This window comes from Opisthocomus hoazin, chromosome 1 (genome assembly GCF_030867145.1).
Source record: "Opisthocomus hoazin isolate bOpiHoa1 chromosome 1, bOpiHoa1.hap1, whole genome shotgun sequence".
Classification (NCBI taxonomy): Eukaryota; Metazoa; Chordata; class Aves; order Opisthocomiformes; family Opisthocomidae; genus Opisthocomus; species Opisthocomus hoazin.
In genome coordinates this window covers 103,095,461-103,120,794 of record NC_134414.1, presented here as the reverse complement: position 1 = coordinate 103,120,794, position 25,334 = coordinate 103,095,461, and the positions used below count along the sequence as shown (strand labels likewise).

The 25,334-nt window shown below is 48.3% G+C and overlaps 1 protein-coding gene across 5 annotated transcripts in view; it reads right to left on the bottom strand.

Annotated features, from left to right (window-relative positions):
• The window catches only part of HSF2BP (heat shock transcription factor 2 binding protein), a 68,563-nt gene that overhangs the window by 5,840 nt on the left and 37,389 nt on the right, over positions 1–25,334 (bottom strand). The window contains exons 9-13 of one of the 5 annotated variants that reach the window (XR_012765111.1): positions 16,056–16,221; positions 15,718–15,809; positions 10,654–10,783; positions 8,165–8,346; positions 6,204–6,248 (exon numbers count right to left, since the gene is read on the bottom strand). The gene's annotated coding sequence lies outside the window, so the exon portion shown is untranslated. Of the gene's footprint in view, positions 1–5,431; positions 8,347–10,653; positions 10,784–15,717; positions 15,810–16,055; positions 16,222–25,334 lie in introns of those variants that run through there. The other 4 variants (XR_012765109.1, XR_012765112.1, XR_012765108.1 and 1 more) reach the window with 4 other exon arrangements.

Sequence of the window (25,334 nt, the reverse complement as noted above, 5' to 3'; positions counted from 1 at the left end):
GAAGCACTACACTGCTTTGTCAGTTTTGGTAATTTCTATGGCCATGGTTGCCAAACAACAGAGATCCTCACTGATGTGTTGACTCCAGCAGGCTGAGTGAAGCATGAACACAGCCAGCTTTCACAGCTACAGAAAGAGATGAGAACCAGTGCTTTATATCATCCAGTCACATAAAACATAAATATGTCCTAGTGGAGGTATGCAAAGTCCTTGCCTTACTGCTAAGCCAGCTGAGTATATGTTTTGCTGTTGCAGTAAAAATGGTCAAACCTCCAAGCGTCACGTTTGGGACATACGTCTTATATAGTCTGTCTGTTGTCTTGGTTTTCCTTCTTTTCTCTGTAAGGTAGCAAGAAAACTTCATTGTAAGTAGACAGACGTCTTGCAGACTTGATTCTTACTCAGATCCTATATCCTTACCATTCATTAGTCATTACACAGATCTATTCTGCCATAAGAAGATGGCTGGTCTTTTGCCTGCAATATGATCATTTGCCAGAAATTATTTTAAATAGAGCAGACAATGAGCCTGTTACTTAGAAATATTTTCTGGTAATTATGTTCTGTCACCCTGAGCCAAAATGATATAACATCTGTGCTCAAACAGTTCCTGCACAAATGCTGTCTGAGACCCGTTTTCCCTCTGAACATTTGGTGAACAGTGCAAGACAGAGCAGGAAAACACAGCTTTGACTAACACTGGCAGTATCTCCACGATGCACAGAGAAGCAGATGAGCTGAACTCTCTGTACATAAACACCAATAGGGGATAAGTCATTACTCTTGAAATCGGTATGCCACCTTATTTCAACATCAAACTAAAGATTGATGTGAAAGTTCAGTCAGAGCTGAATCTGGCTCCACAATTTATAGTGTTTATTTAACTTAGGAGCCAGCACGATAGTGAAATATCTCAGATATCTCTTTAATCTGGCTAGTTTATATCCAAAATTACATTTAACTGCTGGAGGATGGGAAGGAGGGAGAGTCACAGTCTGGACCAGGTTTTATTGGGTGCATTGGGAACTGCCTCCTGGATGTCCGTCCTGGGGAACAGGACATGGACAGCAGCTCCAGAGCAGGGATGAACTCTGGCCTTCTAGGCCAGAGGAGAGGAGCGGGGAGGGAAAAACATGTCCATACAGAAGGACAAAGGCACTTGGGATTTCCCTCCAAAATGCATGCCACAGGGCAGGAGGCTCAAAGGAGAAAGGCACAGGCCAAGCTTGGCACAGGAGACAGCTTGACCGACCACGCTGCCCCGGGAATGGCTCCACATGCGACGCACGCTGCCTGCCCTGCTCAGCTTCCTCTCCCGCTCCCTCCATCCCTGCCGAAGGCCAGCAGGCATCTCCTCTGCAAGGGATGCAGCCCAAAACCCGGGGGCCAAGTTTCAAAACTGTGAGAACGTGTCCCTTGCTGCAGGCTGTGAAACGGGGTCCTGCCACTGCCGCTGGCGGGACCGGCCCCTGCTTCTAGAGAGGCTGCTGAGGGGCCGGGGGGCACGGGGGGCACTGAACACCCCCAGGCCTTCGGCGCCTGGCTGCCAAGCCACGCACAGACCCTGATGTAAAGGTTGCTATTATTTTGGATTCATTAATGACTGGGCTGAAAGCTGCATCAGTAAGGAATTATATCCAAACCATCTTCAGTTCGGGGGGGAGGGCAGTGCACAAAATCTCGACAATTTGCACATTTCCCCTCTGGGACACATGGCTACACATCTGGATTTTAAAATATCAATTTGCACATTACCTATTATATAAACATACAGTTACGCACATGTGTATATAAAACTCAAGACACTTTTTTTTAAAGAGATTTAAGTGCAGTAGAAAGTTGTCCCGCTTCCCTTCAGGCACGGCCCTGAAATGCCTCTCATGGCCAGATGGTATTCCCGGCCTTTCTCCGCAGCTGTCTCGAGAAGGCAGCGGAGGTTTCGTGCTCACTCGAGAGTTCCCTCGGGAACTGCCGAGGAACTCCTGCTGCCCGCCTCACGCAGGCTCAGCAGGGGACGGACCTGCCACGGGTGGAACCGGGTGAGGCGAGGCCAGATGACCCCAAGCCAGGAGCGCTGCTGTGCTTCGTACAAAAAAAGTGAGGCTGTTACCCGGAGGGTGCTGCGGCTGAAGTACCTGGGTGCAACATCAGGGCTGGCACGTCTCAGAACTGCCACAGGTCCCAACACAGATCTGCCGTGGGTGGCACAGCCACAGTGGTTACGCTTGGGCCAAAACCACATCCGCCCACAACTGCCACGTCGAATGGTTTGGTTCACTGGGATCGTGATAGGACCTAACGAGGCCCGAGGCTTTGCTTCATCTGTTTGCTTGGCCTTGGCTAACCAGTGCCAAGATCTCCTCCAGGACACCGTGACAAATACCTTGTCTAACAGCTCCCGTGAAAAGCCAGGATTTTCTGAGTCCCAAAATCATTCATGGCCGGAGGGTCTAGGAGGCAGACCCAAGTGACTCAAACAGCAACCCAGAGCCAGAAAGCGGAGGATTTCACCACACTATTGAATGCACATTCGACAGATAAGCCTAGCAACAGGGACCCTGTCTGCAGGCTGACTCCCAGCAGTCAGCTACTGCTCTAGCTCCCTGCCATTTGACTGCACTGCTGCAAACGCATGAATAAATAAATCATCTCCTATAGCATTTGTGCAATAAGCAGAATATTAGCATGTGGCTCTCAAGACGACCTTTATCAAAGGAAGCAGCATTTATATTGGAGAAACTTATCTAAAAATAAATGATTATCACTCATGTATGCACAGAAATACCAAGGGCAAGATATGACTTTCTATAATGTGAAATGACTCATTTTCCCCCTGAAGTTTTAGTGAGTGTCGAAGATATGTGCTTCTAAGAGTGAATCACTCCAAACGGCCACTGGGTAACCGGCTGAGTTTGAACTAATCTTGGGGAGGAGAGCTGACATAAGGGCCAAGGGCCGTGGGACTTGGAATGCACCGGCTATTTGCAGGGCAAGGATGGCAGACATTAGCACTCAGTTGTCACTAGTAAATCTCAGATTGCTTTGACAGGTGGCAGATTGCAAGACGTGAATGGCTACAGCTTCCAGAGGAACACTTCTTTTCATGGAAAGTGGGATAAGGCCAAGGGAACAGCCCATATTTCTTCTTTATGTATATGTGCGCACACACACGCGCATATATAGATGTAAAAAATAAAGCACCTCTTTTATGGATCAGTAAACTAACTCGAACCCTCACTGATACTTGCTAGCTCAACACCAAAGTAAGAGTTCAAGCTTTCTGGAAGTGTATCTGGATTGCCAGCCTCCAGAACAAGCTCAAGGAATTTTGATGAGTTATCCACAAACTTCATAAGCATGAGAAAATTCAGCAGATCTGCATATATTCACAGGGGAGTGCAGAGCCTCCTCTCCCTGGGCTCAAACCTCTCCCGGGACAATCAGTTACCACAGTATGATGCCTAAACTGTTTTTTTTTTCAGTTACCCCAGTGAGGTTTGTCCTCTGTGTCATTCCCAGGTGTCCACAGGTGCTGATCAGCACCCCAGGAGACAGCACAAGCCCTGGGGAGGGGTGGCATCCCCCAGTCTGGCCAGCATATTAGTTGTGACAGCACCAGGGGAAGAGCTTTCTTCTCTCTTCCCAGTGGCACAGATGGAAATTGAGGGTGACAGGGCTGAGCAGGCAGGGCTGCAGTGTGCTAATTGGGCACACGACAAATTCCTGACTCATTTAGGAGTGCCTCCCCGAGGGCACAGGCATTACATACACAAAAATATCAGCTTCACATTGCAGACAGGTCCCGAGGAGGGAAGTGAAAGAGAAGTGAGCCACGACTTTACAGATTAGCTCACAGCTTTTCGCAGTCTCCCTTTAAGCACCGATTAGAGCAGGCTAACTGCTGAGGAGGAAAAGATCCTCAGAAAGTTCTGTCTTCTGGAGGAACTTCGCAGCCTCCATAAGCAGTGTAAGTATAACCGTACTTGTCGATAACACATGCCAGCCATGCAACATGTCACACAGTTAAAATGGGCTGAAACAGCAATGCACTGATGCCTCTGAAATGGCTGCACATGCAAACTGATATTCAACAATCTGGTGCGTGTAGCTCCCAGCATACAGCCCAGCGCCTGATGCGTGTGCCGGTTCCTTGCACTCAGCGCGCTCAGTTGCTGAACCGGGGTCCCACACAGGCTTCACGCCTTGCTAAAGGACTGGCTGTCTTTCATTTTCCACTCCCAGAGGGAGCAGTCAACACAGCTTGCCCTGCATTTTGTAGGGAAGTTCGTGGAAACTAGTTACACTGGGGTACAAGTTTTGCTGTGGGCTATAAGAAAAGATGAAAATCAAACCAAGCCAATTCAAAGCAAACTTGTTATGAAGAAAAGTTTCCTCAAAGGACAGAGCTATCATGCAGAAGGTCTTTCAGAAAACAGGAGAAACCTCTTTTGACTAACACGATCTGCCAGAGAAGATGAAATCCTGGAAGGATTTTGAAAATGAGAGGGAAATGTGGATATTTCCAGCACTTCTACAGAGATTTTGCGTAACCTTGGAACAGTGTATTAATGCCACTTTGAACCATAACTTGTCCCTTCCTCCAAAGCAGGGAGATGACAGGAACACCTGCAGTTCATCCCACTCTCTAAGAGCATCAGTAAGTCTAACACACCAGACAGGTAGGGATTATATGCAGATGAATTATTGGCTCTAAACATTCTTTTCCACTTTGCTAATTATTTGCATACCTACTTGGACGGCTATAAATTTGTTCCTGATTATTAAACGAGAGGGATGCAGCTGTACTTCATCCTGTATGCAAACTCTTTGCACAACAAGGATGGAGTCTGCCCTTGTCCCAAAGCAAGAGCTGTGCAGCTGCACAGCCATAGCCAGCTGCTGCTGGGGGAGGGAAAAAGGTCGGGATCTCTTAGCCAGCCTCACACAGGAGTAAAACAGAAGTGCATTTTGCTGCCATGGAGTTATTCGGTTGCAATTCCCAGCCCATGGTACCTGATGGCCAAAGCCACAAAGAAATGCCAAGTTAACCCTATGAACCCTTCCAAACATTGATATATTTGCATTTCACCTTCTTGGGAACAGTCTCAAAACCACATACGAACGCCTCAAGTAAGTGGTGTCCTCAATAGCTAGTAACTCACATGGTTTCTAATAAAATTCAGGTTTCTGGGACCTTTTGGGAAGAATTTCAACAGCTCTGCTTTTACAGTGATACAGCTTATCGGGAGGAAAAGATATGGTATAAAAGCACAGATGAGCTGGTTTCAAATCCCACTGTGCCACGGCTCTCCTCTGTGATTTCAGCCAGACTGGGTAAGTGTTAACTACAGTTTCCATTTTCTGCCAGAGGACATTCAAAGGACTCTTACACCAATGACTGAGTAGACTCATAAACTACACAGATGAGATCTATAACCATTTGCACAGGTGAGTCAGGAGACATCAACACGACGTGCTTATTTAACACAGAGCCAGGTTTCTTCTCTTATAACAGGCAATAGCTGATACCTGAAGAACAGATTCTTGCATGGGGAATTTTGACAAGCATATTCCATTTTCAGCAGCTGAGATTCTCGTTTGGAGATTAATTAAGTATGCAATATAGGGTCTAAAACAGCCAGGAAAGAGGTTGAAAATACAGAAAATTGGAAGGAAATTATTTCAAACTGGAGTACTCTGACTCTGGAAACTAAGTTATAAATGCTTTTGAGAACCTGCATTTATTACTTGCAATAAATAACTTTTCTTCCAAACACGCCTTTGTGTGAGAGATAGATTAGCAGTGCAAGTGGAGCATATTTCTGCTGTGCAGAAGTTACTTATTTTAGAATAATGGACGTCACAAATTGGCCCTGCATAGCAACACTCATTGGAAAAAGATCACAGTTCCACTTAACACAAAAGTGCAATCTTGAAGCCCATTGAAACTGAAGTCTCTTCACAGGGCAGACACTGAAGTAGCTCCTCATTTGCGTAAAGCCGGACAACTGCTCCACTTCCAGACACAAAAAATTGCTTAGATATCTGCTATGCATGCGGAAAGGCTCATTAATCACATTACAGCAAGTGAGCATACCAAGGTTAAATCCTGCTGCTGTGAAGTACTTTAGTGCTTTATAAAGTCATCTAAATGGGATTTATATCCACAAATCTTTACGGTGCGGTGAAGATTTGGAGCTTACCTTTAAACTCGTGGCACTTCTTTTTCCCTGTAAGAAAGCACGGTTCTGAAAAACAATTTTAGATACTTAAGGCTTGATCCTCTGCTACATTAAGCCTGTGTCACAGCTGTGTCGCTGCAGTGAAAATCAATGGAATAGCACCGGTGAAAAAACCACAATGTAATGACAAGGGGAACTAGCCCAGGCTCTTTAAAAGCCTGTACATGCAGCCATTCCCTCAGGTTTTCTTCAAGTCCATTTTGCTAGCTGCTATGTGGCAGGAGGATACAGGAGAAAAAGGCCATGAGATGGCAAACCCTTCCACCCTTGTTTGCTTGGTTTATGCCGTTCCTGTCTTTCTGCCTTTTCTATCGTAACTCTGCTTTCCTTCAAGGAAAAGAAAACAAGGAGATCTAGATTTATCCTCACCAAGCAAGATGCTTTTCCTTAAATTTTTTTCTGTGAAAAGCAATTACACCTGAATTTGTTCCACTGCTTCTTACTGCCTTGGGAGGACAGCTGGGAGCATGGGCTGTAAGCCAGCATAGCTCTAAATGGGACCAAGGGAATGGTGCTGATTTACACCCGTGGAGGATCTGTTTCATGAGGTTTGCTATCAGGCATTTTATTTCACTTCTGGAGTCTCCACTGGCAGACACTAAGTTTCCCCTCAGAAGCCAGCCAAAACTGCTCAAAATCTTGCAGACAGCTTCAAAGTCACCTTGCAATCGCTTGTGAGCAAAAAGGGCCTGGCTCCTCTGCTTGTCACCCATCACATGCATCCCTCCCAGTGCCCACTGCCTCCCACCCAGCCCACACCAGCTCTCAGCCGCACTTCTCCAGGGCGCCCCACACGGGGCTGGGTCCAGCTTCGCCACCCTGTCCCAGACAGAGCCAGCTGATAAGGCACACGTGCGGGGGTTTCTCCTCATTCATCATACCAAAAGCTGCTCTTGCGTGCCTGGGGCCCAGACACAAGAAGTCTGAGTTGGTGTTTAAATTTGCAATGGACTCCCTGCATGAGATTAGGGAAGATAGTTTAGCCCTCTGTGTCTCAGTTGCCTGTCTCCGATGCCGACACCACGGCTTGTCCTCTCATCCACTCTCTGTTGGTGCATCAGCTTCTGGTGACAGAGGCTTTTTTTATGTGCCCCCCCAGTAGGACCTGCCCCATCCTACTTCACTGCGTGAAACTCCATTCAGAGCTTAAACGGCAAAGGTGGGTTGCACACCTATGCCTACTTTTGCTTTCTCAGAGCAGACACTTTCCAGAAATTGGTATAATAAGGCCAAGTGGCAGGAAAGCTGGCTGGGTGCTGGGACTTTGCTCAGCAGAGTTGCTGGCTGTGGAGGAGGTTGGCAGGAGACAGCTGGCAGCAAAGAATTGTCCAAGTCAGTGGAGCATCTGAGCAAAAGAAAGTGTATATGAGCACAGACTTGCTTAAAAGAGCAGGCCACACCTGGGGCTGTGGCTCTGGAGAACTGAAAAGGGAAAACAGACAGGATAACTGAGCAAAAGTCTGGGGAAGAGTCAAGAGCCATGCAGGCACAGGGCAGCACAACACATCAGCTTGAATTCTGTGAAAAACGGCGTGAACCTCTCTGATTTGGCCAAGAAATGGTATTGCCCTTAGGCACTTCGCGTCACACGGCTGCAGTGTTCTTTCACCCGGGACAAAGCGCTCTGAACCCAGACTTGCCACCTCCCGGATGCACGGCCCTGCAGCTGAGGCTGTGCCCACGCCGGAGACAGCCCTGGGGAAGGGGGATCGGGGATCCCTGCGCAGCAGAGTGGCTCTCTGATCACACCTCCAACAGGCGCTGCTCAGCTGCGACGTGTATGTGGGACTGGCAGAGCTGAATCACCCTTCGTTAGACTAACAACCGATTCAAAGGCCACGCAGCTGTCGTATCACCCGTCCCATTCCTGGGGTCAGACTGGTTTAATTTTAGCGGCCCCACATACCTTCGGGGCTACTTACAAGGTTAGAAACTGGGGGTTTCCAAGTGAAAGCCGTGAGTAGCCAGACCCACCCAGAGCGGCTTCGTTCTTCATTCTGGAGATGACACAGCTAACTGGACGTCAGCAACTGGAGGACACAGACGGCTCCACGAGGTGGCTGCAAGTCATCTGCTTGGGGTTTCCAGTTTGGTTTTGCTTTATCTGGAGGTAAAAGTGAAGTGCCATGACTCTCAGTAAAATGACAAAGCGCAAAGATTAGCAGCAGGGATTCAGTCTGTGACAAAGTAATGAGGTAGGGAGGAAACTCTGCCTGGATGACTCTTCTGTCAGTCCACAGCTGGATGAATTACTCCTCCTGATAAAGCAAACACATTGTCCAATGACAACAGGGTGGGCTTCAGTTTTTATGCAATGTCCAACAAAGCACGAGATTCAGCACTAGTTTGTGGGGACGTGGGGCCAGGTAAAGGAATGAGGTGAATAAGGGACATATTGGGAATAAAGCAAGGTAAAAAGTTAGCTTTGTCAGCGGTGTAGGCAGAAGGAAACGCAGGTAAACTCAGCTTATCCATTTCTAAGTCAGACACTTCCCTCCTTCACGTGAGGAAGCAGCCAGACAAGTGAGTTTACCCACCTCCTTCCTTACCAGCTCCTACCAAGCTACACTGTATTATATTTAGTTGAACAGCCAGCTCCAGCACTGACCTTTAAAGCACTATACAATCCTTTGTAACCCTCCTGTAAATAGAAAAGCTCTCTGTCCTAAGGACAGGCAGCTGGAGACACCCTGGCTATGTCCATAACAGTGTATCAGACGTGCCCAGGTCTGTCCTCTGGCACTGAGGCCAGCCAGCATGAGATACTCTGCTTCCAGACTACTGAACTTTCTTATCTGCCAAAACAAGGCAGTTTCATCTCAAATGTCTACCAACAATGGCATCCAGGCCCTGCTGGCTTCCATGCCATGCCTGGGAAACATCCAAAGGACTACAGACATGCTTCCAACATCCTAACAGTTTAACAGTATAGATGAGTCAGCCTTACTGTCTGGAAATGTGCCCTGGCACCATTTAATTGAGTAGCAGAGAAGTAGCTTGAGGTGCTGAAATACTGCAACTCCAGCTAAAACCAGGGGACAGTTTCAGGCAGCCACTGGCAGCCAGCCCTTCAGTGGTTTGAGCTGAGCACCAGCATCTGAGGCACCAAGAACAAAGCAGCTTTCTAAAGCCTCTTTGTTGTGACTGACTGACTTGTGTAACAGATGTGTCAACATCACTGCCCCAGAGCATGTTTTGGATGTCTCTTATCTCCTACTAGAGAATGATGTCGGAGTGAAACAGGCCTTTCTCTCACCCCCATTGCACCCTACACACATTTCCCACACAAAGGAAACTTGAGTGCACAAGCTGAGCTAGACCCATGCACAGCTTGTGGAAAATGTAGATGCAGCTGCAGTGATCCAGAGGAACTGGGAAACATCCTTCTAAGAGCTCTGCCTCTCCTCACATCTTCCTAAGAGCTCTACCTGTCCTCTGCCTTTTGCCCCAACTTTCTGGACAGTCTTCTTCTGTGGCTAGGTCATGGAATGAAACGTGAGCTTAATTGCAGAAATGACAGCACCCAACTTGCTAATTAACAACAGACATGTCAGTCTGCTTGCATGGAGCTGCACACATGCCGTGCATTTTTAACATTGCTTAGTAAACAGTGGTGATGAAACATGAGAAAGAATGCCAAATGTTTAGCACTGATACGATGCCCAGACAGGTTTGAGAGCCTTTTGCAGACAAGGGAGAGGGTGAGCTGCTTTTCTTTGCCATCACAATAACCCAGCGGTCTCACTAGAATCATATCTGAAAGATCTCAGAACTAAACAGGATGTCCTGTTCATAAATCAAATCCCAGCAGACCTCTCCCTCGACAGGCTTTTCCCTTCCTGGACTGGACTTTCTGGAAAGTTAACATTTAAGATTCTAATCCTGCAAACATTTGTACACATGTTTTAGTACCTAGAGGTTCCATTATTGAAGTTAAATCTATGCTCGAATGTTGACAGTTTGGGCCCGTGCTTAGGAAGAGATTTTGTAATATTTCTTATCAGCGTTACCTATATCTAAACAAGTATCTATTTTTCCTCGTGACCTCATAACTGTGAGGCAAAAAGCGAACCATATACACACACCAAGTGACATTATAATCAGTTGTCTTAGCAGCCTTGCCCGACACCAGATTTGGGATGTGCCCTACGGAGTACCTCAGATATTGCTCAAGTCCGTCACACTTCCCTCCCTATTATTTAGGCAATAATAGCTGATGGGGAGGGTATTTCCTGAGAGTCATCTGGAGAAAATGAGGTCTCTGCCTTAGGCCTACATTTCAGTGAGGAATGTACTGCAAGGAAGTAAGTCCCACCCTGTCTCCCTACGCTGGGCCCATCGCCCTTACAGCAAGCCAGCAACTGGCTGCTTAGTTTGGGGTTTTCGGGGATATAAAGTACGTCACACTTACATTTGTGTTTTCTTCAGTGAGCTGTTTATCAGCTTCCCAGAGCGACTGGTGATTTTGGAGACACAGAAGGCTGCTCCACTTCCAAAGGCAAATTTTGCCCCAAAGGGTCAATGAATTTCAGGATGTCAGGCTGCAAAAGGGGAGATGTACAATAGAAAATATTTGCAATATACAATAGACAAGATACACAATCAAAATATGATTGCTGTCACGTGTCATGTACTGATTTCTGCAGCCTTCACAGGACACATAGGAAGGCTTCACAAGCAGCAGGGGGCTGCACTCTGCATTTGAAAAATCTCTGCTTTATATAGGGACAAATTTACTGATGCAACTACACGCTCAGAGACTCTGCTTGGAGCCATAAGCTGCCATCCATAAGCTGAATTCCCAGAAAGCTGCACAGCAATCAGAGCACACAGAGGAATCTGCTGCAATTATTTTATACCAGCATTTCCTTGACTGATACGTTCTTTGCTTTTCATAGAACCTTTTCTTGCTTAAAATTGTTAAAACAGCAGGACTTATTATTCTTAGCAGTTGTAGATATACACATACATACGTATGCATATACATATATGGATACATATTTTCCTTTTTCATAACAGAGAAATAAAAAAAAACCCAAAAGGATTTTAAAAACCTTGGATTCAAATCTAGAAAAAATGCCAGGAGAGGATATGCTGGGGAGCGTTTTGTTAGCGTTATTAACGTGAACTGTGAGAAAGGCAAAATAGTTTTTCAGATCTCTACCTGTGCGACTACAAAGACTACAGCACAGCTCCAACAGCCTGCAGAACTCATTGCCACAGGACAGCAATGTGTTCACAGGCTGGGTAGGACTGATGTGGAGTATTTGGAGCCACGGGATATTCTCTGAAATTACTTGTTGCTGCTGCAAATTAACACGTTCTCCTAATGTTACCAGAGATCTGTTGCCATCCACTGAGGTTTTAGCTGCAAAGGTTCCTGTGGACATAGTAACATCAGGACTAACAGGCTATGGTTTCACAATACAAAGCCATTAGCAGCAACACTGGCTCAGGCAATTAACATTGCCCTCCCTTCTTGTCCCCTGTGTCATCCTCTCACAGTGCCTGGCACTGTTGTCTGTGGGGCCACATTTTGAACTGGCTTAGAAAATGGACCCAGCAGAAAAGTAATTAAAAAAAAACACAACAAAGAATCTCTGGGGCTTGACCCAGCTCAGGTGCCCCACCTGCTTGACAGTGCTGGCCAAAAGCAGGTGGGCAGCACAACAGAAGGCAGGTGAGCCCCAGTGCAAGGCAGAGGTGAAGAGCCGAGGGCATCCACCGCTAAAGCCAGCATCTGTTGCCAAAGACACAGCAGTGCCAAAGCACAGCCTGGCTGAGCTCCCCCAGCTCTCCATGAACAGGGCAGCTGTACATGATGCCTCTCCCGAATGCCCTTCCAGCCTACAAGCGCCTGTGTTTCAGGGATTTCCTGAGCCAGCTGCGGTGTCCGTAACCATTCTGGTGACACCCAGTGGATTTTCCCCCACAAACTTGTCTAACCTCCTCCCGGATCCACACAAGCTTCCTCAGTATCTCCAATAGCCCTGTAAGGGACAGAGCTGCTCCACCACAAGGTCATGGGATGGGACCACCCCGCCGTGTGATGGAGGAGGCCCCAGGCACGGCGCATGTGCCTCCCGGCAGGACTCAAGAAGGCCCTGCTGAGGGCAATGCGGCACAGACCATGGGTCAAGCTGACCCCCCCTCACATCAGGCACGATGGTAGGGGTTGCTATGGGGCAGGACAGATGCTGCAGTGCCTTCTCCTGCCAGAGCACAAGGCAGTGGCCAAGGAACATTTGGCGAAGCCCAAAGGGCCAGCTTGTGCTTCAAGAGCACAGATCAGAGCAAACAACGGGGCTCAGGAAGAAGTGTCTCATCCCCCTGCACCTCCTAAGAAACATACCTACTCCCCAGACTTCTAGCATTTTCCGCCTTGAGAGTATCTGGTGGAATTCCCTGCTGGAGATGGGATTCTGGCTTCGGGGTTGTGATTTTGCCTGACACAGCTGCCGCTGTCTTTGCGCAGACCCCACCACAGTGCAAACCACCTGCCTGCAGAAGATGCAGTTCTTGCTGTTTCTTTAGTGCTGATCGACCACACATTTTGGGCAGGAATGTCTGGATTACTGCTGAGGAGAGTTATGGCAGCGCATCAGGTCGTTAAGTGTCCAGAAGATTTCGACATCTTGCACCTGCCATTTGGGCAGCAAATCCTGGCATTTCACATTTCTACCGGATGAAACTTTAAGTCCTTTACAGAAGGTGAATTTTCAAAGGCACCAAATCCTCTAGCATGACGAAACATGCAGCATTTCTATATTCACTTTAGTTTGTCTCTGTTTGAAATTGTATCTACACCCTAGCGTGGCTGAAACTCTGGATCTACAAATCAATTGAAACTGAGTCACTGGGCTTGATAAAAGCAAACAGACGTCATCATAACGGGAGTGAAGCCCCACTTCAAGCCTCTACCGCCCCGCTGAGTTACAAGATTAATTAAAGGAATATATAAGACTGTAAGGAATGAAGCAACCATTAAACATGTTGCTAATATTTAAAGAAACCTGGCCAAAAAGAAAAACTAGCTAGCAGACTAACGTTTACATTGTAAAAATGCAAAATTACAGTGTTCACTTTCTCCAGAATGAACAAACAGGTATTTTAAGCAAGCAAAAAAACCGCACGTACTTTCAGCATATGTTAACATCTTCTGACACTGGGGAAATTCTTGTCATACTTAACCCAAGTGTGACACAATGCCTTGTAATAATTATCTGGGCTTTCAGATAGCCTGGTATTCCTGTAGCTCATAAAGAAATGTGTATTTCACTCCATTTATCTTGGAATCCAAGCATATTTAAACCACCCGCCAGCTTAGGAGGCCCGACTGCCGGTATACTCAGCATAAACCGAGAAATATTTGCGTGCTTTGAATGACTCACTTGGGGCTACAGTCAGTTTTTGGAGAGCTGACAAATCTATCAACTGCCTCAAGTAGAGCAGAGTGAGTATTCACTCAGTATCTGTCTCAGGAGCTGAGGGTTTGGTCCTCCACTTATAGTTTCACCAATGGGAAAGCCATTGTAAGTGACTCCCCTCAAATCTTAAAAAAGTTGTCCAGAAAGAAGTCAGGGTTTCTTTTAAATCTGTGAATCTGTGGTGCCCCACAAGCAGATGCTCCCGTGCTACTGGAGAGTGTATCCTGTGCTGGGAATGGTGGAGAGGAAGGGTAGATGGTGACAGAGGAGGACAAAGCCTCTTTTTCGGGGAATCATAATACAACACCATGCTCTGCTTTCATGCACCCAGGAAAAAGCAGAAGAGGTCTTGACTAAGACCACCTTCACGGGCCATTAAGGGTGTGCCAGTGCTCCCAGATGCTTTCCTGGTGGTGACACCCTGCCTTGTTCAATGGACCAATACGGGCTACAGAAGGTTTTACTGGCAAAACCATGCTGTGCCCTGAAGCTGTGGTAACACCACTATTCTGATCTTCAGAGATCCTTTTCATGGCAGCAGGAAGACCCCTGAAGGGAAGCCTGTTTTCTAGACCAAATCAAACTGTATCAGTGACTATAAAATACTTGTGGCAAAGAACCAGGCAGACGCTGCCATTCCTGCAGCGGTTGGGCTGGGTGTCCTCTCTCCATACAGCAAATGCACCGCAGAAGGCAGAGCTGATGGGGACACAGGATGGCAGTGGGCTTACAGTTCCCTCACCCACCTTCCTCTTTTTCCCCCCATGCAATCTCTAGCAAAGCGAGATTCTATGTATCTGCTGTTTTTCCTGCCCTAATGCCCATTTGTGGCCTTGGGTTCAGGCTTGCCTCCACAAGCAAAACACTGGCAAACTTGGAAGTCAGTTTTAAGTGTAGTTATTAACAGAACAGACCTGATGCGAGCGATAAAGGTTTCACCTGTTTCCGCCTTTTTTTGTGTGGAGAGCATTTACATCAAGTTACGTTTGTGCACCTGTGTCTTTTCTACTGATGTGAAGAAGGGATAACTCTTCCCATTTACCCCAATTCCCTTTATTCGGAATAGCAGCTATAAAGTATTACTTCTCCTCAGAGCAAAAACCACTGTTTTTTGCTCTGAGGAGAAGTAAAGCTCAGCAGCAGGACCCAAAGTTCTTTGGTTAGGCCTTTAGTCCTGGTCTGCAGTCCAAGAATTTAAATATATTGCTGAAGAAGTCAAACAGATGTGTGCATGGGGAACAATGAGGAGAGAGGGAACAGAGCAGAGAAGGGAAAAACCCATGTTATACTCTTCTCACTTCCAACAGCCCCACATTTTCAAGCCACAGAAGGTAATTTTCATGCTGCCTCTAGACATAAGGATAACTGCTCTTCAGGAGCTACTTTGTGTGTTAAACAAATATGACATTTACAGATTGTTTTCTCTCCTTATTTATTTGCTATGTCCTGAGCTAATGATCTTAAAAATTGCTCTCTCTGATGGCATTAGTGCAAGACGATTTCCAAAAAGCATGAAATTGCAATAAACTGTCAAGTTTGCACAGGTGCATTAGAGATTAAGAGATCAGTCACAAAGCCATTAAGATCTATGGCAAAATGCCCAACGGGACCAAGATCAAACCTTCAGAGTGCTTTTAAAAATGTCATCATTATTAGAGAGATGCCTTGCCTGGCAAACCCAGGAGTTCAACATAATGCTGGATTTTAACCATACCCTTCTGCAGTACTCCTCTGAGATGGCAGCTGCTGGAATTTCCTATTCATCTCAAAACAGATGAAGCAAATATTAATTCTGCTGGAGCAAAGATCAGTGGAACATTCCCACTGAGATGCTGGAACATACTATGGAAGCCTTCAAATTCTTCCTAACCTGCATCTTACAGGTGCAAGAAGCCCATTTGCACTCACTGGAGAGGGACAGATTTTAACCTACTATGAAAAACCCTAAGGAGCCAGCTCTTGTGAAAAATCACACCAGCCATCAAAAAGGGGTTTTGAGACCAAAAACCAAACTATATTCTCTGCAGTCAGACAAGTTTTGTTCTTACCCTGCTAACTTTCCACATGGAAGGACTCTGGCCCGGGAAGCTTCTGCTAGCTGGCACGGCCAAGGGCAAAGGTTATATCCTGGGCTGCCTGTCTGCACAGAGAAGGTGTGGAAAGAAATCAGTCAAGTTCAAAATCTCCCACTGCCTTCTCTGATCTTGTCCTGGAAGGACAGACAAGTTTCCTTTGAACTGCCTGGGAAAGAGCTCTAGAGCATCTCAGCCCAAAGAGCCACCAGACATGCTCCAGGCATACATGGGCAAGTGCAGAAACACCGGTACTGCAGGAATGCTGGCGGAGATGTGCTCAGCAATGCCTATGCATGGGGTTAACTACTTACTTGATAGGTAAGGAGCAGAGCATTTGTAATGGATTGGGAATGCCCTTCAGTGCTTCTTGTCTGAAAAATGACATCACCAATGCTGAGGTTGTTTTGCTTCGGGTGTCTGCTGGCAAACTCCTATTTCTGTCCTTTCGTACTGTTGCTTTTCCTCCGCATCGCAAGTCTTTTCTCACAAAGGAAAGCAAAGAGAGAAAGAATAAAAACTAATCCAACTTTTTTTTCAAACTTTCCATTTTGCTTTGCTCAAGAGAAAACCCGGGATGTTCGTGGAAACCCATAACCTCATATCATACTGTCGAGACACACTTTCAGTTAGTCCTTCAAATATTTTTGTAAGATACAAAAGTCAAGCAGGAGGTGGGAAATGACTAGATCTGAGGGAACACATGCTTAGCAAGCTGAGTCACCCCGGAATCCGGCCAGCTGCCTGCAGACAGCTCCTCTGCTGCTCAACTGCAAATTAGTTCTGGCCTTGTGCAGAAAATCTGTTAAACAGTACGTTAATAGGTGCTACTTCTTAACACTTTATTGTTACTGATCATCCTCTCCCGTCATGGTGCAGGCACCCGAAGCCCCGCAGCTGGTAGCATTAGCTGCGTGACACCGAAGGTGCTTTCTGTATGCCCGTTCACAGAAGTCCAAATCTGACAAGCATCGGGACAAGAGACAACCATGTCCCAGCCGCTACAGCAGTTTTCAGCCTGTTTCAATACAAAGGCCCACATGCATTTTCTAGTGCTTAATCCCCAGGAGAGGAAAGAGGGTAGAGTAGAGGAAGGTGCCTGTCTTTGTGGAAAGGAGTGAAAAGGGCAAGAAATGGAAAAATCTTCCCATTGTCATTCACAGACACCTAGGAGACCTTCCGCCCTGTCCTTGTTGTTGCATCCTTGGCCTTGGCTGCTATTCTGAATCCAAGGACAGTGAGATTTTCAAAGTGAAAAAAACAAAGCATCCCCTGCTGGGCAGAGAAAGGAAGGGAACCACAGCGAGCCCTTGGGAGAGGGTCAGGGTGAACAAAACGTCACAGCACCTACCTGTCTGCCTCCCTTCCTCTCTCTGCAGGTTGCGGCCACGGAGCAGACAGAAGATGGCACCCTGGGGCAGCTGGGCAGCTCCCGGTGCCCTGGCTCCTCTCCTCAAGACAGGCCAGGTAACCTTATGCAGGGCTCTGGTCACTGCTGCTGTTTTCCCTTCTCAGTTCTGCTTCATCCCCTGCAGCAATCCCATGCTCATTGCTGGTGCAAAGAAGCTGAAATATCAGCCTGCTTGGTGAAGACAGGATTTGCAGCCCCTCAGGGACAGCATCACTGCAGCTACCCTGCTGTCAGCTTATGAGATACGTCATCCAAAGCCACCAGCAGGCTCAGCAGTGTAGGGAGGTTGCTCTAAGACCTTGTGAAATGAAGGAAGGATGTTTTTGAAACCTGACAGGGAGATGGGGGCTGCAGGGGCAGCACTAACACATGCTGTGCTTGGCTGAAGGTCTGGGAGATGTGCTGATCCGCAGCCAGAATGATGCCATAGACCCAACCAGCTTCTCCAGGCTCCCACTACCAGCAGGAACAAAACACAAGGGACATTTTCCAGTTTCCAAGACACACTCCAAGTCTTAGGTTGCCCACTCCCTGACCATATCTTTTACTTTCCAAGGAAGCTGAGCTCTTCAAGAATGAACAGATTCCATATTCAAAAAGCATCCTGCCCTGACCCTCGCAGGGCAGGGAAGGGAGCCAGGTCTGGCTGTGCTGCGGCATGAGTGACCGCACACATGGGCCTCCTCACAGCCTGGCCCAGGAACAGCAGCGCACCAGTGCCACGGGCAATACAGCTACCGATGGTGGTTTCTGCTTCTGGGAGACGAGCTCCCCAGGACGAGCTCCCCAGGGAGCAGACCTACCTCTTTGCCCTGCCCGAAGGACAAGCTTTCATTTGCAAGCTGCTCCTTCCTCCCCACTCTAATTTCCTTTCTCACTTCCTCCGCAAACAGAGTCTCCTCCTTTCTACGTCACTGTGCTTAAGGGTTGAATCCTTGGAAGCAAGTTTCTTTTTTCTCTTCTTCTTGGTGCTAGAATGCCCTTTGCCCTTCTGCCTTGCCTCAAAGTACCCAGAAAGCATTGCTTCATTCTTTCTCATTTAGGATATTAGCATCTCATTTAGGATCCTCATTTAGGATCTCAGCAGTCTCTCATCGGGAGGGGAGGAGACAGTACTTCTCCCTCCCATAACCTATGGTAGTGAGAGCAGGAACACCAGTTTTAGCCCTCCCTGCAACATAGGAGCTGCTCCTCCTAGAACCCACACCCTGCTTTCACAGCATGAGACCAAAAGAGCTCACGCTGCCCAAAGCCAGAGTCCTGTGTGCAAGCTGGGCTGCAGATAGGCAGGAGCAGCGTGCTCAGGGCCTTCTTTTCCACCAAGTTTTCCGTAGCCTGGCAGGAGCAACATCTCCTGAGCTGGAAAGGACTTGCAGGACTTTGCAAAGACGGGTCCTCTTAGCAGCTTGCATGGGTCTCACTCATTACCCATGGGTGGACTATCAGATTGGCAAAGAGGCCATGTCACAGCCGTGCAACCGACTGAGCCGGGAGCCAGCTGGAGGCTGGGAGCAGTAGCCTGGGTAGACTCAACACCTCAGGCTCCCTTTTCTCCTTCCTTCTGCCACCTATTACTTGGACTGCAGTACTATCAAGAGAGATGACAGCCCACTTGTGTCTGCCAGACACTTTAGATATTTATCCCAAAGACTTCTGCAACCCAAACAGAAGTAGTCAGACTAAGGCAGAAAGAAAGGGAGTTACATGAAAAGAGAACCAAAGCAGAAATCTTAATCTGGAGGAGTGAACCCTCCAGCATACTCCCTCTGAAATCAGGAACGCTCCAAAAGAAGCTCAGCCCCTCGGCAAATTCAGTCCACGTAGCTTACCTGGGCACACAGGAGGCCTATGACTGCACAGGGAACGAAGTCCCATCCTCTGAGTCCCAGACGAGCAACTCCACAGCTACGCTCTACCTCGTCCTGGAGGGCTGCATCTCAGGCCCCAGCAGGAACCATGGAGACAATATCCCCCAGCCACCAGTGGAGCACAAGCTGTATGATCTTCTTGCACCCAAAGAAACTGAAATGCAGGTCTAAGAAACTATCATTTAGTAGCAGCAGAGCACTTCAATGGAAATGCTCAGTCTGTGTAGTAATGTTTCATTTTCTGTAGCATTACAGCAGTTCCTTCGAAACATTTTCCAGCCCTTTCCTCTGTGCTCGTCTTGTGACAGCCTTATCAGTGAGAAGGTTGCCAGTGGGCCACCCCCTGCTGTAAATAGCCTATACAGTAGAAATTACCTATCACTACAGAAGACTGTACTATAATTAAAAATGGCAAATGCACTTTCTCCCTTTCTCCATCCTGAAAAATGTGTATCATTCTGGGGCCAAAGGCCTGTGGGATACCAAGCCCTTTCCGTTGCAGGGCCCATACATCACTCAAGAGCTGCCTCTTCTGTGGCAGCTTCCACATCAGTTTCACCATGTTCTCATGCTTTTAATCTGCCCTTGAAGCCTCCCTGCTCCCTGGGCCACTTACAGCAGCACTATTGTTTCTAGCAGCTCAGCTTTTCAGCTGACTTTAAGATCCCCAGAGGCAGCCTCTTTTTTTTCTGACTGTGTTCCAGGTTGCCACCGGTGCTCATGAAACAACTCCCGCACCTTTTGGTCCCTTGCCATTTACAGCCAAGAGGGTACCTCCTTTCCCTTGGCTTCCTTACCCGAGCTCTGTCTGCTGCTAGATTAGCTGCCTGGGCACTGGAGACACTGGCTGTGTCTGACAAGCAATCTCTGAAGGTTTCCGGGGCAGTATTACACACTGTCAGCATTGTTAAAGCTGAATAGCTCGTCGTCGGATCAGGGCTGCACAGGACATCATTGCTAGAGAGGCTTCCTGAAGGGGCTTCCTTACTGGAACGAGGGTGACTCACTCCTACTCAGCTGCTCTTGTTTCAGAGATTAAGTTTCTGCTGCAACAGGGCAGTAATGATGTTCATGAAAATCACGCTGCAGGAATAAACAGTTACTGGAATAAAATGAAGAGAAAAGACAGGTTTGGGAAGAGCAGCAATCGCCATCGGGAGCTTCTTGCTGCTGAACAATTTCCGAGTGCACGGAAAGCTCTGCGCTGCTTCGTGTCAGGCACAGGATGAAGCATTCACTGCATTTTCCAAAATGCAGCTGCACCCAGCCAAGCTGTGAAATGCAAAAAAAATTCACAAGAGCACACGTATTTCTGTATGCACATGCTGGGGACCTTGCAAGCACTATGGCAAGCCTATAGAGGCAAAGCAGAGGTAGAGGTCCCTTCCAGCCCCTGACATTCTGTGATTCTGCGTGATTCCGTAACCACTTGCCCATATGCCACAGGGTGCTGTGACTATGGGCCCGTCATGCGTTGCAGATCCCTCAGAACTCCCATGATTTCCCCGTGAGCTGCTCTGCCCGCCCAGCTCCCGTGCGAGCAAGGTCTGCCGGGGCGGGCAGGGGACCTGCTGGGGGCCAGCTGGGGAGCCTTTGCTCACCGGCGCTCGGGTTTACAGTGTCCATCTGCCCATCAGGGCGGCCACCCGGTCCTTCGCCCTGGGTTTGTTATTCAGAAAAGGCCTCCCACATAATGCTAGCATCACTTTCTGGCACGGGCAAGGCTCTGGTGCTCCCAGCCACCCCCCCAAAGTAAGGCGGCTCAGGAAGCTCGTTCAGCATCGCGTGCGCCATTGCCCCAGCCTGGGCAGAAACACCCTGCCCCGTCGCTGGGAGAAGAGCCTGGAGCATTGTTCCAGTCCTGGGCACATCCGCCCCCACCCTGCTCGGCCCCTCGCCCTGCCCTGCCCTGCCCGTTGCCTCCCCAGAGACTCCGCTCCCGCAGCACTGGCACCCAGCCCACTCTCAAGCCGCGGGGCCCAGCCACAGGCTGGCATGGCGGCAGGGGTGCCTGGCTGCTGCCCGTGGGCTTCCCGGGGCTCTTCTCGGCCGGTCTAGGCTCGTCTTGACCCTCCTCCACGGCCATCCATGCTGTGGAGGCGAGAAACGCTCAGCTTGAAAAGCTTCAGGCAGCTCTCCCGCACGTGAAGTGGTCCTGTCGTCAGAAAACCTCCCTGATGGTTCCTCTCCGTGCCATCAACAGCGGCGTGGAGAAGCGTGGAGGAGCTGGCCTCGCTGCAGCAAAGCCAGCTGATGCCCGCTCAGCCCGGCCCCGGGGTGCCGCTGGCCATGTTTAAAAGCGGCTGAGGAGGCAGAGGGAAACAGAGCCAGGCACAGCAGGTCCGTGGAGCCACGCGTGCCAGCCCCTTGCCGCCATGCCGCAGCTCCCTCCCGGCCTGCTGCGGAGCTGAGGCAGCCGCCCAGCTCTGTGGAAACCTCCCTTCCAGCAGCAGCTGCCTTGCACCCACCCAAACTCAGTCTCTCCCCCACGCACCGCACCGCACCCGCCATGCCAGGCCAGGGAAGCCCCACCGGGAGCAGCGCAGCCCCGCCGGCACCCCAGTGCTCCGCTCCCTGCTGAGACCACCCCGAAGACCCGTCCCCACGCTCCTCCTTCCTTGCCATCACCATGGCCTTACCTTGTAGATCTTCCACCTCTAACTAAACATTCTGGCACGTGCCGAGGAGTACTGGCCAGCAGCTCCTGGACTGAGAAAATGGCAGAAGCCCTCCTGAAGACCTGTCCTTGTGCCACACTGAAGGCACGAGCCCTGCAACAGCTCCAAAAACTCCAGGAGCCACAGCAGCAAGTCCTCTGGTAGAGCTGCAGCACGCTGGCAAGCAGCAAGGGGCTGGCTGCGCTGATCAGCTTTTGCACCTGCCGTGGCTAAGCCAATGTGCCCTTGAAATTGATTCTGGGCACCACAGACCCTGCTCAGGAGGAAGGGGCACAGAAATTGATTCAGGACTGGACAGACCCTGCTCAGGAGCAAGGGGCGCAGACCCAAGAACCGGGCTTTTTTTCCTACGTTCTCCATTTTCTGTTTTGTGCTAACACAGGGTGACTGCTGCACTTTATTTGACCCTGGCGGCAATACAGCTACAGAAGAAAGGAGGCATTTATCTCTCTGCAGAGCGCTTCAAACGGCTCGCTTGCTTTCTCAACACCCAACCCATTCCCCTGCCTGAGTTCAAAGCAAGATCCAGGTGGTGTGAAAGCCACTTACGCAGCTCAGCCAGACCTGACCTTCCCCATCCACCTGGCAGAACCACCCAGGTCGCACAACATCTTGCCCTTCCCCAGCCCTCGCCGAGGCGCCACAGCAGCCGTGCCCTCAGTGATCACTGCCCCTCGCGACTGCAGCCCAACCCCACAGAAAATGAAAACCACACACATTCAAAGAGACTGAGTACCTGGCTTCAGAAGTGCTTTAACTGCAGTTGCGCCCACAGTAAAAATTATAGTCCTATAAATTACACGCAGAACTATAATTTGGTCAAAGTCTTTTTAAGGTTTCCGACCGAGCAAGTTACAGGTTGTAAAGGTCATCATAAAGCATTGGAGAAGTTAAAATCTGTATGACCTCAAGAGTTTTCTGATGACTTTTTATCAGCTGTAACTTGTAACTCACATACAGCAGAAGCAACTAGCAGTTGCAAAAGTTCCTGCGTAGGTATCAGGAAAATTACCCACAGAACAACACAGACATGGCTGGGTGCAGCTGCAAGTTGGGAAGGGAAGGGAAGGGAAGGGAAGGGAAGGGAAGGGAAGGGAAGGGAAGGGAAGGGAAGGGAAGGGAAGGGAAGGGAAGGGAAGGGAAGGGAAGGGAAGGGAAGGGAAGGGAAGGGAAGGGAAGGGAAGGGAAGGGAAGGGAAGGGAAGGGAAGGGAAGGGAAGGGAAGGGAAGGGAAGGGAAGGGAAGGGAAGGGAAGGGAAGGGAAGGGAAGGGGGCAGCCATGCTTTGCATATCCCTCAACTCCTAACACGTGCACTGGGCAGGGGTAACAGAGGAAGCAGAGGTTCCTTATTCCGCAGTAAAACTCCCTTCTCCTCACCTCCAGCATCCCTGCAGGACTGGAAGCAGCAGAGGAGATGAATCATACAACATTTGCAAGACTTGTAAAATCTTATCAGTTCTGAAGTGCAATTTGTGCTAATCAGCACATATCACAAGTGCAAATGTTAACCCAAAGGAGCAGCTAAATGCAACCAGCTAAGCGCAACCAGCTGAAACTGAATCATCTGAAAGTTCACTCGTGGCCGTATGACCAAATCGCCACCCTCTCCCATTCTTCCTCTGACTTACTTCCCTCTCTTAAACAACCATAATGGGATGATGTGTTTTGAACTCTAGTTCACCACCTTTGCCATGACCTCCAGGGAGTCGGACATCACCAACATGCAACTAAACACCAGCTTCCCTCAGGAACTGGGCAGCTGGTTGCCATTCTCACCCAAGATCTCACGGTGTCCTCCAGAGATGCCAGGCCACCCACACTGCCGTGCCTGCCGCTCAGCACAGGGCACAGAGCCACCACGGAAGGGCCGCCTTCAGACTGGGCCTTGCTTTCTTCTGCTGAGGTTTCCCAGTTTCTCTTCAGCCAGTGCATAGTCCAGGCCAAACGTCAACCTAAGACTGCACACGAAGAACTGGTGGGGCAGCACATTACATAGCTGAACTTCTTAACTTACAGGAAATACATTTAGGGGATCCTCATTTGTTTTTCCTTTGCATCTCATTGATCACCAGCACCAAATATGAAAAGCCAGTACTTCCCACGAGCGTCAGCAAACTGACGTCATTTCAGCAGCTCTGTACACAGTATATGCAACTGAAAGGAGTAAAGTTCAATTTTAATAGTGCAGCTGACACTGTGAAGTAAACGGGCGCTTTCTTCTAAGAATTTTTAAAACAGATTTTTCATCTTTTGAGACGGCTTAGCGTAAGAGTCAAATTTTTCTTTCAGTTACACGGGTATAAATCCGGAGTAACTCCGATAATCTCAAAGCAACACCAAACTCACATTTTCTTCTTCACTGAAATTCCGAGATTGTGCAACAGAGGAAATGGCAACAACAGAGTAACTCTGGACTTTGAACAGGGCTAGCGAAACCCGTGCTTTGACTGTGTGAACCGCGTTTTCTCCTGCAAGCCAGTAACGCAATTAATCAGTTACTACAAATCCCAAACTTTTCAATGGGATCCAGAAAAAGTAACATTGTAAAGCCCGTGTATTCCAAAGCATACGCTGAACTCTTGATTTTAAACCAGTAAAAATCCCTAATAGCCCACTTTCAGACTGAAGCAAAATTTCACAGCAATGTAAAAACAGAGAATTATAATGCATATGCAGCACCTTATAGTGTCATCTTGTGCTCTATATATTACCCATGGTTCAACTTTGTAAATAAAGCTCTGACACGCTCTAAGGTTTTGGAGCATCACCTGTTATTCAGAGACTATGTTTTATTCATAAACTGTCAAAAGAGATGTGTTTCAGGGGAGAGGGAGACTCAAAGGAGATCCACAGTTACTTAACAGCCCAACTTCTGGTGAAGACAAATTAAGACTTTAAATGCTCTTTTCTCCCAAACAGGGATTTCTTCAGCTTATCAACAAATGAGATTCTAAAATGCTGTGAACAGTGGGGTAACCTGAAAACTTGCTCTGTATCTATTCTTGCAAAATAGACACCGAATGTTAGGATCCATCTCACCTAATTTTAGCCATCTAAACTAAACAGTCGGCACCCTGTCTCAACAAGTCACTGGAGCTTCCTCTACAGGCAATGGCATGAGCCTCCCACCAATTTTAGCATGGAGAAAGACACAATAAAGCAGGCATTGATGCCGCTGACTAGAGAGTACAGATCACTAGTTTATGACAGATGCCAGGGTCTGGGAGAATCCCACCCCGACAAGTCCAACAGTATGCATGGGGTATAGCAGATGCCTGTATGGAAAGCTGCAGGCTTCACTCCCATGGCAAAATGGTAGAACTAATTGCAACACAGCCCTAGAGCTGTAGAGGAGCAGGAAGAGGGGGCTGGGTCCTGGCTCCATCAAATAGGGGACTGGAGAACCAAGGAACCTGAAAAACAGCTAAAAGATGTAACAGCTCATAACGCAACCTGCAACTAGTAATGTCCAATCTTATTTTACTGAAATATTTAAGTATGAGAAACCTTCATGAAATTTCAAACACTCTGAAATGTTCAGGGGTCAGGCTTATCCCTGGCTTCTATCCACTTGCCTTACTTTAGCACAATTTGACTCCAGTGACTTTTTTTTTTTCAAACCAAAAAGTATTATGA